The 18,138-nt window shown below is 39.4% G+C and overlaps 1 protein-coding gene across 8 annotated transcripts in view; it reads left to right on the top strand.

Moving 5' to 3' along the window:
* ADGRL3 (adhesion G protein-coupled receptor L3) overlaps positions 1-18,138 on the top strand; it is a 1,168,212-nt gene that overhangs the window by 701,023 nt on the left and 449,051 nt on the right. The gene's annotated exons all lie outside the window — the stretch shown is intronic.

Genomic DNA, 18,138 nt, shown 5'->3' with positions numbered 1-18,138 from the left:
CCCGTATTATTATTCGTTAAAGTCTTAGTCTGCTTAAAGAGATACTCACATTTCATTTGAAATCCAGCCATTTCCAGCACTACATTCCTGGTGAAGTATTGGTGCAATACTTCTCTGAGGCACAAAGTTCTAAACCCACTCTGCTTCCCTTACCACCCAACTTCCCTTAGTACTGATGCTCAGGACAGTAAGAGGGGTTCCAATTATGTGCTTTCTGCTTGTCTTTGAAGACAGAAAAGTTTTTCTACTATCCTTTGTGAAGCATAGTTCAAAAACTGGGTGCCCTTTCTTCTAATGGGCAAAACCAAGTATATCTTGATCCTTCCTACATAATTTCATTTAGCATTCTTCTCTCTGTCTCTCTTTGAGAATTCCTTTTTGTCCACTTTATATAAAACTTACATGTATATAACTTCCAGAAACAGTTTTATATCTTCTATTTCTAGTCTCTGATTTTAATTGTTTGCGGGTTAAATTTTCAATTCTTTCTCACAAGTATTATGCTTATTTAATATTTAAGTGCCAGCTGCAACTTCATCTCTTCCAAACAAAGAAAATGCAATCAACATAACCAAACACATTTAGTTTACTCCTAATTTGAGGACTGCTTAGAATATTTTCATAATCCCGTGAACATCCATGCGGTATTTTAGGTATAAACACATTGCATGTAAACACAGACTGCTTTTCCAAAACAGACTGACTTGAGGAATACACATTTGAAGTAGATGGCATAATATAGCATATTTGGGAAGATTTTCAGCCCTATTAAAACCACTTTCTAAGGGTACTTCTTTTCCTAATTTTGCCTCTTGTAGACATCGAAGCTCTACTCCTCATATATTTGTGGCATAAATGTTTTGTCCACAAATACTAACCAAAATGTTGTGGTTTTGATCTGTGCGGTAGTTCTGGAGAAAAAAGCTCTGACCATCGACTGGCACCAAAGACTAGCCACTGAAAGTCCTGAGGAGGAGGACACGTTTTCTCTGAAACATCTGAGATCAACAGGGCTCAAGAAGGACTCGTTTGTTTATTAAATATGTGGTATTTCCTGATGGAAACAATCTGTAGCAGAATTATTTAACTGAAAGCATGATGATTTATCTGCAACATTGAATAGTTATTGAACCGATCCTGTGGGCTCCATGTACTGGGATAAGAACCTTATGTTTACTATTTAATTTGAAGCACTACTGTTATTATTTTATTTATTCTGTTGGTATAACTTTGACTCTTGCAAAGATTAAATGGCTTAGTTTTTAGTGTCTTAGTTTTACTCATTTTATTAGCTACTCTATTCTTTTCTTTCTTTTCTTTTTTCTCTTCACTGCCTTAGAGTTGGTTCTTAGCAAATCTAAGGGCAGAGTATATCTCTCCCTTTGGGTTCCTGAGACTGTCACTTGTTAGGGGAGCAGAAAGATGAATTTCTTTCCCATGGAGCTGAGGTTTTTGAATCTACAGACATTGTGATTAGCAACCCAAAGCTTAACCGACTGCACCACCAAGGCTCCTTTACCATTTTTAATGAGCTGATAAGCTTAACTTGAGCAGCAAAGTCCACAGTACTGATGCTTTTATTTGAACTTTTTATTGTGAAATTAGGTAGGTGTCTCAGGCTGGGTTATCTAGGAAAGCAAAATTGGTGAGAATGTATATAGAGAAATTTATATAAAGGAAATGGCTCACATAGTTGTAGAAGTACACAAATCCAGGCCAAGACCCCAACAGGTTTCAAATCCACAGGTCAGATATTAAACGGGAGGCTCTTCTTTACTTGTGGAGCTTACGGGTTGATGAACCGAAGATCAGCGGGGACCTAGCAGGCTGGTAGCAGCATGCGGAGATGAATCCACGATGGTCATCAGGTGTGTGGCTGGACAGATGAATGAGTCAGGGTTAACAGCTCAGATGGCAAGGTAGTGAGGACTCCCAGAACTGCTGGGGAATATGACAGACTGTTGACTCAAGTCCAAAGGACCGGAATTGATAGGGCAGATTCAAGAAAGGCAAGTAAGTTTCCCACAGCATCTACTTATATAGGAATTGGACAAGATCCCCTAGGAAACACCCTTTCTATTCCAGCAGGCTTGTAAGGGGGTTGCATTCCACCTGTCTTCTCACAACTTCTTGAATGTTTACAGATTTCCATTGTGGAGTTAATTAAATACACTCGATCACATTATGGAGAGTTAAAGCCCAAACTAAACTGACTTCTATCAAGTCAATGCTGACTCCTTGGTACCCTACAGGACAGGGTAGAGCTGCCCCGGTGAGTTTCCAAGACTGAAACTCCTTACAGGCCTATAATGCCTCAGCCATGGGGTGGCTGACGTGTTTGAATTGCTGACCTTGTGGTTAGCAGCCCAACAGGTGTTTATTTCTAAACTTCTGAGAGTACCGGCCCAGCCAAGATCATGCAAAATCTGACTATGACTGTAGGGTTTACAAATTAGATCATTATTTTGTATTAAACACTTTTTATCTATCCTCCCAAAGACTTGCCCTAAGTCCAGATAAACTTTACATGCTTGTGCCTTTGTTCTAGACCAAAGAATGCCAGATTATACAGGGAACTTGTATCATTGATATCAGATGTCTGCAAAATAACACTACTATTCTAGGATCTCTCTGCATAGCATTTTCTTTTAAGCAGTTCAGTCTTAAAACATATGTTCGACATGGGCCTGATTATTACTGTTTTGTAATAGCACTGGATATCTTCTGCATTATATAGTGGTTGCTGTTAGGTTGCAATTTAATTATGAACAGAAAATCTAAAAATGGTATTTGCACATTATTTAGGTAATCTAACCTACAGATTACCAAAGGGAAAATGAAAATTTTATATGGTAAACTGAAATAATGAATCATTATAAAACATAATATTATTTATATTTCACTCTCTAAATGGGAAGCATTTGCCTGAATGTTATCCCAACCCCCAAACCAAGCTCATTGCCATCACGTCAATGCTGACTCTTAGCAACCACTTGGGAGTGTCCAAGAGTGGAACTGTTTATTTACAAGAGTGCCACAGTTCCACTCAACTCCATGACATTACCATATTTAAATTATTCAACTTCACGGCCATCAGTTCAATTCCTACGCATAGTGACCCATGGGACAGGGTAGAACCATTGCCTGGTGGGTTTTGAAGACGGTGTGTATAGGAGTAGACAGCTTTGTCTTTCTCCTTCAGATTCTAACTGGTCGATTCTAACTACTGGCCTTGTGCGTAGCAGCTCACTGCACAGCCCGCTACACTCTCAAGGCTGCCTCTTGAAATACCAATAAACAGGTTTCCTAATAATGAACCTGCATAAAAAATAAACCAAATTCCATTTTTAATCATCTCACCATTGAAGTTGAATTAAATATGTCATATATATTATTTTTGTCCCAGGGTGTTGCAAATGTCTGAAAGATTCACAATTAAATAAAAGGTTAGAGGTGTTAACTTGCCCAGAGGCACCTCAGAAGAAATCCCATTGCATTTATTTCCAAAAAAATATGCCACTGAAAACTCTCTGGAGCACAGTTCTACTCTATCACATGTGGAGCTGCTACAGCCAGCATTAATTTAATTATAACTGTATATGGGTTTGGTTTTGATTTTGATCTACCACTTAAAAGCAAATGAAAATTTATATTTATTACTAACTTTTTTACACATGTATTACTTTAGCATCTCAGTCTTTTATACTAGATTTAAATACGATTTATTCAACAGGAATAGTTTAGAGAGAAATTATAAAGATCTTTAGTAGTAACTTAAATGAACTAGCATATATCGCTCCCATTAGGGGATTTTATTTTAGGGATTTTATTATGTATTTTTAATGTAAATAACAAACCGAGGTTCTTGATTCAATATATGTGCTTATCATAGATATACTTCTTTCTAGTTGATTGCAACTCAACGGACTTGCTAAGTATTTCTAGGACTGTAAGTTTTATGGGAATAAACAGCCTCATCTTGCACTCAGATTATCATACTAAGGTACAATTATTATAAGTAATTTTAGGAGAGATTTTTTTAAACATCTCACTCTAGATCAGATGCTTATCCTTCTTGTAAATCTATTTTGGTTTAGAAAGGGAAAAAGACACCACCACCGCCTGCCCAAACAGACCCTGACATGTGTTTTCCAGAGGCCGTTTATGAAGTCTGAAGTAGGACAAAGACCAAAGCAAACGACCCAGATGAAAGAGCCCATCACATGAGACCATAATCATGTCCCAGAAGTCACAGTCACTTGGCCACCAAAATAGGACATGGAGAGCAAAGGGAGCTGTCACAAAATCATGACTGGCAGATCAATGCTTCCTAGTTCCAAGCAATACTACAAAAGCAGAAAGGGACTATGATTCGGATATTTACACGATTGTAGATTAGAAAAGTTGACCAGTGTGTTTCAGGGTCCTCTGACCAAGGCTGTCAGGGTATGAGTGATTCATGATATGTGACCCTAGTGTCCCAGGTTCCATCAGCAGTATACAAAGGTAAGTCCCTGAGGGCTAGGCTCTCCCTCCCAACCTGGCAGGGCGGTAGTAGTATCCACTTTAAAGCACGCATGCCCATAGCAAAAGCTTTTTACATTGCTAGAAAATGGTCAGAAAAAAATCAGGGGAAGCAGAATCCAGGTGATACTCAAAAAGTGGATTTACGTCTCCCACTGTAAATTGCATCCCGCAACAAACCTGTTCCTCAAAATTCGCGCTGTAGTACTGTTTTCAAGAGCCTCCCCCATGGAAGAGCTTGCATAAGCCTTTCTGATGTCATGTAAAGGGAGCCCTGGTAGCATAGTGGACTCTGAATGTCCTTGCTGACCACAAAATCAGCAATTCCAAACCGCAGCCTCTCCCTCGGAGAAAGAGAAGACTTTCTGCTCCTGTAAAGATTTACACTCTCAAGAGGCCTGGTAGGGCTTGATCAAGGGCAATGTAACCGAGGGAATTACTGAAACCCAAATGAAGGCTGAGCATAAAGATTTACACACTCAGAAACCCACAGGCGCAGTTCTATTCTGGCCTATAGAGTTACTATTTGTCCGAATTGACTCCATGTCGGTGAGTTTTTGAGTTAAAGTTTTGTGGAATTGCTTGTGTGTTTTTGGCAGAATGTAGTGGATGTAATCGGTTTACATTTTCAATCTTGAAATGTACTGTCAACATGCAAAAATAAAGACATACATGCCACATACTTAGAGAAAAAAGACTGGCATGGTTGTTAGTTAGTCCGGAACTGATTATACAGTCATATATGTGTTTATGAGGAGGGGAAAAGCCATCACTGAGGCATGCTTTGTTATTATTGAAGTTCTTCCACAGCAATTCACAATTGAGATCTCAAAATATACATGTTGGGAGGTCTTGAGGATGGAAAAAAAGAATGAGGGTGACCATATTATTGTGTTTTCATTTGCTTATTAGAACACTTTTAAAATGATAAAAAATAAAAGATCATCTTGCATTCTCTCAACTCTGCGTAGTTGGCATGATATTACATTTGGTAGATTTAATTTTTTTAAACTGCTTTTGGGAACAAATGTTATAGTTGATTTAGTCCCTTTAGTACATTTTGTTAGAACGTGTAAATTAAATATGGAAAACTTTATGTTTCAAGCCTTAAAACGTGTAGAATTACCGGGTTTTTGTCTACGGAAGAATCCCGTTTCAGAGCTCAGCCCCTTCTCTTCTCACAGACATTTCACTTTCCTCTTTTGGCCTCACCAGTTGCTGGCAGGCGAGGAAGGAAACCTATTGTGTCAGAGGTGTTCCTTTCAGCACTTTATCCTGTTTTTGCACTATTAGTCTTAATGAGCTCTGTGTCTTTAGTCTGGATAAGGAGTCCCGGTGACATCGTGGGTTAGGATTCGGGCAAATAACTACAAGGTCAGAATTCTAGCCCACCAGCCACACTGTGAGAAAAATCAGGCTTTCTACTCCTGTAAAGATTTAGTCTTGGAAACCCAAAGGGGAGGTTCGGTTCTGTCCTGTCCTGTATGGTGACTGAGTTAGAATTCACTTGATGCCAGTGAGCTATACTCTAGAAACTCTAGGTGCAAGTTTTAATAATCCCATATTCACGGACTGCGTCAAATTATTATTTATTAAAGAACTCTAGAATACCAATAGCTGCACTATAAAACTGCTCTAGAGCCCCTGATGATTTGAAATGACTCCCCTTGTGGTAAGCAGTCTGATGTGTACCCAACTAGATGAAAACAAAAACCCAAACAACAACAAAAGTACAAAACAATGATTGGAATTGTCAGAGATCTCACCCGAAGTACCCTGACAATTCGTCTGTGCGTGTGTGCGCATGTGTGTTGTGTGTGTGTTTGTACAGGCAAAGCTTCAACAAATAATGAATGGACCTGCAGTCTTGGATTCAACCACTGGGGAATGAAACTGTTGGGATAAGATGCATTGTAAAATGGTCAAAAACAATTCTTCAACGCTAAGAAGTCATGTAAAGCACTCGTTACTTAGTATTTGCATTGTAAAGTAGTCTAGGGAACACCTGAACATGCTGGAAGGTGTGTGGGTTATATGCAAATCTGCTGTTGTTGAGAGCTATACCATTTGTAGCACAGACTGAAACACTGCCCAGAGCCCTGTTCTATTTCTTGAAAGGGTCTTGGGCATCTGACCGTTTTGGTGTCAGCCCAGACCCCAGAACTAGTCCCTGTGGAAACCATGCACAACTATAGAATAAATAGTTAAGGGTTTCCCCTCCCCCTTCCTCAACTCCTTTTTCTACTTATGTAAGGAAATTGTATATAATTTTCTATTTTTAAAAAACTGAATAATTTAATAAAAGAGAAAGAGCTTTTTGACCCCATCCTAAAGTTGTTTGGGGTCCTGAAAGAAGTATAACGGACCAGTACCTCTCCCTGGACTGCTGTTTGAGAGCCACAGCTTTGGGTGACTGCACAAGTTTCTCTTGAGATACTCCTAACCCATCAGACAATGTCTCTCGTCCAATTTTCAGCCAGTGTTGGGAACAATGCAATATTTTAACATTCTATTTTAAAGCTTAAAATTGCATAGCACAATAACAATGCCATTTTCTCTCTAACTGGCTAGCAGCCTGCTTCCCTACCAAGAATATTTTGTTTTGTAATATTATATTACTCATATCACTTTTTCCCTTGTGTCTAGGTATCTAATGCTTTTTCAAAAGAGAGAGAGAATGGTATTTTCACATCCATTTTCAAAATATGAAGAATTGTTTTTCTGCTTTGTTTTGTTTATTGTCCTATTATACTGAAGGCATTAAGAAAAAATTTTTGAAAAAGAGAATTAAAGGACTAAATACTTAATGCCTACAAGAGTTATTTATTTAGGGTGTGTTTCCATGTGAAATTTGATTTCTGAAAGAGTTGATCTCTATGGCTTTACATTTTCCTACCCCAAACCATAAGTAAATTGTCATTTCATTTGCTATGTCATCCTTTGCTAGTTGTCTTTTGTTCTACCATAGAATTTCACTTTGGGTCTTAGAATTTTATCAGAATGTTTATAAAATTAATTAAGAAACTTAAAAAACACTCCTTATGTAAGCCTGTGACTCCCTAAGAAATGTATCTGAAAGCCACTGCTGAACCAGCTTCTTAGTTTAACTTCACAATGTCTTAAGTTGATTTATTCTTACTTTATGCCTCAGTCATAGTCATAAGGGACAGATAATTTTTTTAAAAGCTCAATAAGGAATAGCCAGATGTAGGAAGTGTGAGATATTTAATGGTTCCACAACTCAATTATTTTTATTTGTAGCCACTTTTCTATGATTTCTACTTAAGAGAGTCTAGTACTTGCAATTGGAAGGATGATGCATATCTATCTTTTTGGATAGTTTGGGATGTTGATACATTACGGTTATCATTTTCATATATGGTTTGATTTATTACCTCCTTAATAGAAGAAATATGGATGTGTTTGAATATATTTATATTCATATTTATTAGAAGCAGTAATGAAATAGTAGTGGAGGAAAACAAGGGAGTTCACTAGACAATATTTGCCTAACATAATTGAAGCCCCAAACAAAAATAAGACAAACCATTCAGCATCCTGCTCTTGGTTTTTGATATGTATGAATCCCCACTAAAAAAATAAATCAGGACTCCTGAAAGGTTACTAATATGAATCCTTACTAAAAAGAAGCAGGACAAACTAGGGTTGAGGTGTGAAATATACAAGACAAATCTCACAGCACCACCAAATAAGGACGTGCTTAGAAATAAATAAGATAAAATGGTGGGCTACTCCAAATAGAAATCAGCCAGAAAGAGCTCCCATGCCCTAAACTGCAACAATTTGAACAGTGAATTAAATGTAACCAAGAATTTACAATGCATTCCCATGAGTCAGACTGATACACATAAATGGTAGAATAAACAAAATAAACAGAAAAGATAACACTCCTATCAACATTATTAATAATTTATATAGATACTTTATCATTAAGGAGATAAACCTTAACTCTCTATGTCTTAAGTGTGCTATACTTAGCAATTTGCTGTCATCATTGAAAGAGATGGGGTAAAGCAGCATTATAGAGGAGAGACCTGGCCACTACTACCTCACCCAGATGAAGGTCAACATTGTCACTAAAAAAAAATCATGTTGAGAACACCAAAAAAAGCAAAAATGAATAAAACCCAAACCCACTCTCATTGAGTCAATTATGACTCAGATTGACCCCAACACAGTAGAATGGTTCCCTTCTGGTTTCCAAGACTTTAAATCTTTAAAGAAGCAGAAGGGAGGAGGGTGGCCAGTGGATTCAAACTGCTGACATTTGGGTTTCGGTTCCATGTGTAACCCTTTATGCTACCAGAGCCCCTTGAATCGATGTGACGACATGATGGTACTTCACTTTGTGGTCATACATCGGAGAAAAATAAATTTAGGGTCGTTCCCCAAAGTACCTGACCATCCTTCCTTAAAAACATCAAGATCATCAAAAACTATGAGATTGTAAGAATGTGTCACAGCCTAGAGGAAGCTCAGGGACACCTGGTGACTAGTTATACATAATGTGATATTTCCAACCCATGGAGACATTATGCAGCACAGAATACAACACTGCATGGTCCTCTGCCCTCCTCACACATTTTCCTGTGCTTCAGCCCATTGTTGCGGTCACTGTGTCAATCCACGTCCTTGAGAGCCTTCTTCGCTTTCACTGCCCCTCTACCAAACAGTGACTGGTCTCTCCTCACAAGATGTACGAAGTATATAAGGTGGGGTCTTGCCATCCTTGCCTCCCAGAAGCCCTCTGGCTGTACTTCTTCCAAGCCAGATCTATTTATCCTTCTAACAGCTCATAGCTCTTTGTATTCTTCTTCATCACAATTCAAATGTATCAATTATTCTTTGGTCTTTTTTATTATTCGCTGGTATTTTTTACTCAATGTCCAACTTCCACATGCATGTGAGACAGTTGAAAACACCCTGGTTTGGGTCAGGCATACCTTTAGCCATCAAAGTCAGATCCTTACTTATCACTAATCTAGCAAGGACTTGTACAGCAGATTTACTGAGAGAGCTCATCTATTGATCTCTTCCATGAGCTTTGATTGTGGATCCACGCAAGACAAAACCTTTGACAAGTTCAACCTTTTCTCCATTTTTCATGGTCTTACCTGTTGGTCCCGGTGGGAGGATTTTGGTCTTCCTTGCATGGAGTCGGAGTCCATATTGAAGACTAAGGTCCTTGATCTTCATCAGCAAGTGCTTCAGTTCTCTCTCACTGTTAGCAACCAAAGTGTGTCCTCCGCACATAGCAGGTTGTTAAAAAGCTTTCCTCCATTTCTGATCTGTGTTCTGCTTCATATAAGTCAGCTTCTCTGAGGAAGTGGTCAGCACACAGATTGAGTTAGTGTGGTAAGAGGATACCACCTTGATGCACACCTTTCCTGGTTTTAAACAAGGCACACTCCCGTTGCTCTGTCTGAATAACTGCCTCTTGCTCAATGTGCACATTCTGCATAAGCACAATGAGGATCCTGGAATTCCCATTCGTCTCAAGGTTGTCCACAGTTTGTTATGATCCACACACTCAATCAGAAAGAAAGCCTAACATAACATACAGATCTTTCTGGTATTCTCTGCGTTCAACCAAAATCCATCTGACATTATAATGATATTCCTTGTGCCATGTCCCCTTATGAATCCAGCCTGAGCTTCTGGCAGTCCGTGTGCTGCTGCAACTGTCGTTGGACAGCATATAATTCCGTATTTCAATTGTGCCAGGTAAAATTGTACAATTGCTACCACAATCAGTGTCCAAGCAATCTTTTTCTATACAATGTTGTTGGATAATCTTAAGCAAAAGCTTCCTTGCATGGGATATCAATGATATCATTCTACAATTTGAGCGTTCTTTGGGGGCCACCTTTCTTTGGAATGGGTACAATATGGATTTCTTTTAGTCATTTGGCCAAATAGCTGTTTTGCAAATTTCTTGGCTTAGAAGAGTGAGTGCTATCAGGGCTCCACTTTTCTGTCATTTTGTTATATTGACTGCCTGACAGTTTGATGTATTGGCGTGTTGCTGGGCTGCTGGAAGCTGTGTCACTGGTATTTCAAATGCCAGCAGGGTCACTAAAAGTGAACCGGTTTCCGCAGAGCGTCAAGACTAAGAGCAGAGAATGAAGAAGGTCTTAACTCCCAGCTTTGGAGGAAGTAGCTGCTGAGAATATTATTCATAATTTTGAAAGGAAGTAGAATATTGTCAGAGACAATATCAGAGGATGGCCCGCTTGGGGCCAGGGCATTCAAAATGGAACTGAGAAGTACCTGCTTTCTCAGAGGGGACTCAACAATGGTGATATGAGTCCAATCAAGCCTGTGAGAGTGGAGCCTGAGGGGTCTTATTTGATGGGGCAAAACTCAATGAAAGGAGGAACAGCTGCAAAAATCGACTAATGAGTAGAACTCGGAATGTGCGAATCTAGGAAAATTGAAAGTGGCCAAAAAATGAAATGAAACGTGTTAAACTTGGTATTGTTGGCAATAGTGAGCTGAAGTGGACTGTCCTTGGCCATTTTGTATAAGAAAATCAAATGCTTTATTGTGTAATAACACAGCCAAGAGGAATGAAGTTGAACTCATTGTTAAAAAGGACATTTTAAAATCAATCTTGAAGTACATCGCTCTTTTCGGTGGGATTATATCTCCCTGCCTTCAAGGAAATGCAGTGAATGCAATTGCTATTCAAATGTATGCACCCATCACAAAAGTTTGTGATGAAGAAATTGAAGAATTCTACCCATGAATTCAGTTGGAAATTGATCAAACCTCCAAGCAAGATGCATTGATAATTATTGGTGAATGGAATTCAAAGGAGGGGCATTTGGGAAACACTGATGAAGGCCAACTAAAGTATGGAGGTCAAGGTTCAATAAGGTGCTAATATTTGTTGTGCATCACAGTAACGTAAATGGAATAGAAAAGCATCCATGGCCAGTAACCCGTTGCTTTCTAGTAGATGCCAATGTTTTGGGTCACCCCTGTTGATTGTAGTAGAACAGTGCTCAGCAGGGTTTTCAATGGCTGCGGTTTTGTCTTGTTTTACTGTTTATTTGTTGGAAGGTTTTTTTAGGGAAGTTTATCACCAGGCCGTCTTCTGCGATGGCTCGTGGTAAACCTGAAACTCCAATGTTTCAGTTAGCAGCCAAATAGGTTAATCTTTTACCCTACCCATGGATAAATAAAAGCAAAACTGAACAAAATCAAGAGACCAAAGGTAGGTAGAAGAATTCTTGGTCATGCTGGGCTGCTACACAAAATACTGTCAGTTCAAATTCATCAGCTCCGTGGAAGAAATACCGGGCTCTCTGCCCCTGTAAAGATTACAGCCTAGGAAACCCTCTGGGGTAATTCCACTCTCTCTTATAGCATGTTTCTGGGTATGCACACACACCACACAAGCGCTACAAAACGCTCAGGGATAAATGCAATTAAAACATAGTGAAAAGTATTCACAAAATTTTGAATGCACACATGTATGTAGCATGATCTATATGCATCTGTCTATACATACATATTATAGTGTGTGTGTATAGTATTCCTGTGCTCCTCTCATTTTTGTCACCTATTTTCAGTACTTGTGTACCAAAGAAGAGCCCTCATGGTACAATAGTTACACACTCGGCTACCGATCTAAAGGTCAGTGGTGAGAACCCATCACCTTGGAGAAAATGCCTGGAAATCTGCTTCCATGAAGATGACAGCCTTGGATTGCTGCCGGCGTAATTCCACTAGGTCCTATGGAGTCGCTCAGAGTTGGATTGACTTTGGCACACCACTGTCATTGAGAGTTTCTCAGGACTTTAGCATCAGGTTTAAATGACCTTATTTAAAGTTATTTAAAGTTGTGTTATTTAACACCTGGAGTGGGGGGGATTTGGGGGTGTATTTTTTGGCTATTTTTTTCTTCTACTAATTTAGATTTGCAGAACAGAAGCTAAATGAAATGCTTAGAATATGTAAATGATGTGCAACTAAAATAATACTAAAAGTCTATTCATGGTAGTATGGCAAATTAACGATGAGAAATAAGTGACAAATTAGTGACAATGTTCTCAAATTCCAGGCTGACAGTGTTAAATATTTTCCTTTTCCCCTAAATTTTCTATGTTGAAACTGTTTCTTTTTTATTTGTACGTTATCATCAAGTTGGAGTTAATACATACATCACAGAATTGTACACTTGCTACCACTATCCAGTTTTAAACTTTCTTTTTCTTTCTGGACTCTTTAACATTGTCTCCCTTTTACCGGCCCCACCATCATTTTGACCCCCACGCCTCCTCCAAACCCTTATTTGCTTGCTGTCCCCATAGGTTCATCCATCCTGAGTTTCATATACTGAAAAACATGTAACACAACTTCAAGAGACTAACCCCCAATAGCATAAGACCTCTGAGATACACCCTAATATGAACAAACAAAACAAAAATACAGAAAATGCTGAAAACTAGATCAGGTCCAAGTGGGGATCAGCTGGCAAAGTCCTAACTGCTCAAGTTATCGTTGTGCCTTTGATCTTCTGTACTCAGCTCTCCAATGCACTCTGTTCAGTAGCCACTTCCCTCCCATCCCTCTGTTACTGGAAAGAGGGAAATCACCAGAGGCGTATTTCCTATGTAGCTCCCACAAATGTATCTTAGGCTCCCACTGCCATCCTTCGCCTTCTACAAACTGGATTCTCACAATTTAGGATGTAATATTAATCCTTCCTTTAACTTCAGATTATATGATTTACAATCCTTTGATGACAGATGATGATGAGCTTCTTCCATTTGGACTCTAATGGAAACTTATTTTTAGACCAGCCTTTAAGACTCAAGATATTATTTTATCACATAGCGGGGCACCATCTAATTTTGTTGCCATATTTTGCTATAGCACCCATATCTTCTGGGTTCCCTTCCTGAGGGCAAGTACACAGCAGGGATAATTATTCTTAATTTGGAGCTAGAATTGATGCAATCCCAAAGCTATTCCTGGATCTATGTTTTTGTTGTTTGTGTTTTTTATCTGCCTTTGACTCCTGTGTTAATCTTGGTAAACTAGGAAAACAAATCCACAGAAACTATATATATTTATATGAAAGAGTTTTATATAGAGAGTGAGTGTACATTAAGAAAGCATCCCAACCCAGTGCTGTCCAAGACCATAAATCCAACATTAGCCCCTATGTCTGACATCGATATACAAAGTCCTCCTCAATCTCACAAAACACACATAATGACGGTGACTGCATGAGGAAAGCCGAATCAGTGAATGTGTAAGCATTTCAGCGCTGGTAGGGGTCTCCACATAGGTGCTCCAGCACCCAGGGATGCATCAGGGTCGCTCCATGTGGCATCTCTTTGGGGATGTCTTGCCAGCTGAAGCAGGGAACTGGCTAAGGCAGCTACACCCTGGTTCAACCATCATAAAGCAAGAGACCTGAGAACTAGGAAGGCGAGGTTCACCGCGCTATCTATCTCTCTGCCCTTCAATTAAATCTGCATTTAATTCTGTATTTGTCAAAATAATTCTGCAATTAATTCTGTATTTGTCGACCAGGTTGGCACAATAAACCTTAACTTCTTAACTCCTTTTCAAAAGCTACTTGTTAATTTATGATAGAGAGTCTTACTGATAATCCCTCTTGTGCATAATGATCTTCTGTTAATATTGTCTTTGATTAGCCCCTAGAACTAAAATTTTAAGGCCTATTGAGAGAGGGATATTAGACCAATGTTGGCTAACTTCATATCACAGTACCTGAATTATTCACTTCCATAGAATCACTATTTTCATGGCTGTTCCCTGCTTCCACAAACAGGGGTGGCTAACTGTTAGGGAAATTGGCAATAATAATCACTGAGAATGTCAGTCAAGGGTTTGCTAAATAATTCATGTTTTAATACAGCATATCGGGCATTGATGTAGCAAGACCATGTTGGTCTCCCTACCAGCAGTTCAACATCTCGCTACAGTTATTTCTGCTTCCTCAGACACCATGTATTTTTCAACTTAAGTCCTCAGGTTACAAGTGGGTCTGGGATAGAGTCCAGTTCACCCAGTGGAATTTCTGCATCGAATCTGACTGATGCAGTCTCTGGAGCATCATGTGCACCTTGAAGATCCAGGATTCAGTGTCTCAGCATTCCACACACCCGGCCTGCGTCCCGAGGATTCACCCAGATGCCTGGGTCAATTTGGTGCATACCAAAAAAGACACTTCCACCCCTAGAGTCCCCAAAAGCATTTTCAGTCACACTTCCCCCCCCCCAACTGAAGGTCTGTCCTCCCTCTTGTCCCACCAAATACATGTCTTTTTCCAACAGACATGCATTTGTGTTCCCCCAGACGAGTTTGCTCTCTTCCTCTCTCCTGACTTGCTTTTCCCATCAGTATCCCACATCCCACTCGTAGGGTGGCCTGCCTGTATGGGGGGGTGAAAAATGTTTCTGATCTAGAACCACAGTTAATAACCAAGTCCCTAATCACTAGGTAGGTCTCATGAAACAAGGCCTACATTGCCCATATGCCGTTTTTATTTTCTGATTTGTAGCTTCTTAAACCCCATGACAGAAAAACAAGAATAACCTTATGCATTTTTGCAAAAAGCATAAAAATTTCACATTTTTAAAAATGTAAATAAAATGTTAGTAGAAGATATTAAAAATGTGTTTCTTATTAAAAACCCCAAAATAACTATGATTATGGACCCGTGATAATGATCTATGTCTTCAGCTTGTAGTAGTACAGTGAGATTTGTCTTACAAAGAAGGCACCTGCTAGACAGTTACCTTATCAGTGAACTCAATTGTAAGGAATCCGTGAGGGCCTGATAATACATGTTAATTAAATAAATTGTATTATCTTTTTTCCAGTACTTGTCTGAGTTAAAGAAAGTACAGTTTCATTGATTGAAAGTTAAAATAACAATATTGCAAAAGAACAAATCAAGTTCAATGGCATCCAGTCACTTGAGACTCATGGCTCCTGTGGATTTCTGAGACTGTCGTTCTTTACGGGAGCCCGGAGCTTCATCTTTCTGCCGTGGAGATGGCCTTGTGGGTAATACCCCAATATTAACCCACTCTGCCACCAGGGCTCCATAGAAATCTTCAGACTTGTTTCTAAAAATAGAAATGAAGGTATATATCGATGTTCATTTTTTTAAAGGTTCCAAATACACGCTCTACTTCCCAATGGCTTGTGGAGCGTTATGATTCAGTTGGTTTGAGCTGACGGGGCAATGCAGTTTTCAAAAGCTCCCTTGGTAGCTTCCAACATGAACTTCAAAATTTAAAAACTGCTGTTGTGTTTATGCATATACATATTATATTTCCTTTATCCGTGACTGGCTTAGTACAAGTAACTTGGGGTGGAGGCAATGTTCCATATCCCGCCCCTATTTTCGTCTTTTTCCTCTACAGTAGAGAGATAAGCACAGGCCCCTTTACTTACTGGCATTATCCAAAATTCAAATGATGACAGTTGGAATAAAATATGGAGTTATTTGTGTTTCTGATTGGAAAATGAACAAATTTGCCCACAAGCAGAGATTGGGTGGCAGCAGCTGCCAACTAATCTTTTCATCTCTCCGAATCTGGGTGGAGTAGAAGACTGTTATGATGCTGGCACCAATACAATGCCCCAATGCCAATCTGGGTTCCTGCATTAATGCCAACTTCATACAAATCTTCTCATCCACTTCACTCCATCTGTGGCACTTCCCCTGGGTGCTTCAGCTAAGAGCTGTCATTGAAGTGTCCCGTGCCAATGCAGTTGCCTCTCAAAGCCCCTTCGTGTTATTAATAGCTACCAGGAGAATGCTTGTCATCTGGAAACGTATACCTTCTTATTTAATGATCACCACAATGTTATAAGATAGCTGTCATTATTACCCTTCTATTACAAATTAGAAAGCTAGGTCTCAGCAAGTATGAAACAACTTAGCTAGAAATAGAGAGTGTTAGAATCAGTATAGAGATTGTGTTGGGTCTTGTCCTTAAATCTTCACATTTTCTCCTAAGCCACACTGCCAAAGATTACTGAGTCAAATCACTCAATATTTTGTGTTAAACTGAAAGTATTTCTGCTTGTTGAATATTAGAATCTGGGCCTTACTTACAGTTTGGCTACAGAGTGCTGATTTGTGCTAGTAAACACCATTTTGAAATATGTACAATTGATAAAAGCAGTTATGTGGCCTGATTATTTTTTTAAAAAAACATGGTTCTATAAGAAAATCAACTTCAAGATTATAAGAGAAAGACTGGGGAAGATTGGGATTAGGGAGAGTAGATCATAGTCACTAACAGCTAAAGCTTTGGAATCAGAGATTTCTTTGAATTCAGAATCCAGTGCTTATAAAATGTAACTTGAACATATGTGAAATGGGACTAATGGTTTCATAGGGTGTTGTGACGATGAAATAAAATAGGGAGAGTTGTTTATTTAGGTGAACGGCTGATTAATGCTCAAATTAAGTGTGTGCTTAGAAAAGTTTCTGAAAGACGAGGCTAGTAGGAATCAAAGGGAACATAGATGAAATTTAACAAAAAACCAATGCTCTCGAGCAACAATATTGATAGAGTTCAATCAGAACAGTAATAAGGACAGTGCCCTTTGTATTAGACGGTGTTCTAATTTTCCATTGGTACATGAAAACCATCCCAAATTGCTAGTATAAATTAGCATTTATTCTACTCATAGATCCTAGAGCTAATAATCCATGCACAGTGGAATTGGATTTTTTCTCTCTGAACACGGGCTTTGGCTATAGCTGAGAAGTTTCAAATGACTGCAAGTGAGATGGAATCATCTCACTTACATAATGGTGACGAGAACTAGATTCCTTGAAAGACAGACCAACCTGAAAATGTTGGCTAGAACCCAAGGTGTGGCTTTCCATTTGGGTTTGACTTCTCCCGGCATGGCCTCTGCTGCCTGAGAGCCAAGGTCCCAGAGGACAGCTTCTGGAGAACAGAGAGGCAGAAACTGCTCAGCCTTTTCCTGACTTAGCCCTGGAAGCCATTACTTTGGCCAGATTCTATTAGTGAAAGGCAGTCATTAAACCCAACCAATATTCAAGAGGAAACTACCTCTCTTATTTTAATTGGGAATTTGAGTGTTACCTTGATGAAGGATTTTAATTTTAAAACTGGGAAAGTCCTAGGGAACTGGAGCAAATTGGTTTCTCTTTGACAAGACCACATTAAAAAGAGCGTTGGGGTGAATGCTGTTGTTGCACAAAATACATCCTGCACCGCAGACGAAACCATGACAAGCCAATGTCTGCACCCTCCGAAGCACAGCCCTCTGAATGACGATTCGGCTGGCCTGAGCCACGCTTTAACTGTACTTCTTTGTCGATGATGTCAAATGTGGGTTAAAAGCAAAGGAGACTCGTATGCAATCTTGAGTAATCTGGACCTGAAAGAAAATCAACCGAGTGCTGTCCCCTCACATGCATCCCTTGGTATAATGCGGAGCGCCACCCTAGGAAATGGCGGTGTCTCTACTTCAAACCTTTGCACGTGGGCTGGCCTGGTGCTCCAGAGTAGTGCAGTTTGGGACCAGCAGCATTGGTCTCCCCTAGGAACTTGTTAG

The sequence above is a fragment of the Tenrec ecaudatus genome, chromosome 3 (genome assembly GCF_050624435.1).
Source record: "Tenrec ecaudatus isolate mTenEca1 chromosome 3, mTenEca1.hap1, whole genome shotgun sequence".
In the NCBI taxonomy this organism is placed as follows: Eukaryota; Metazoa; Chordata; class Mammalia; order Afrosoricida; family Tenrecidae; genus Tenrec; species Tenrec ecaudatus.
The sequence above is the reverse complement of the archived record's forward strand: the minus strand, read 5'-3'. Positions and strand labels throughout refer to the sequence as shown.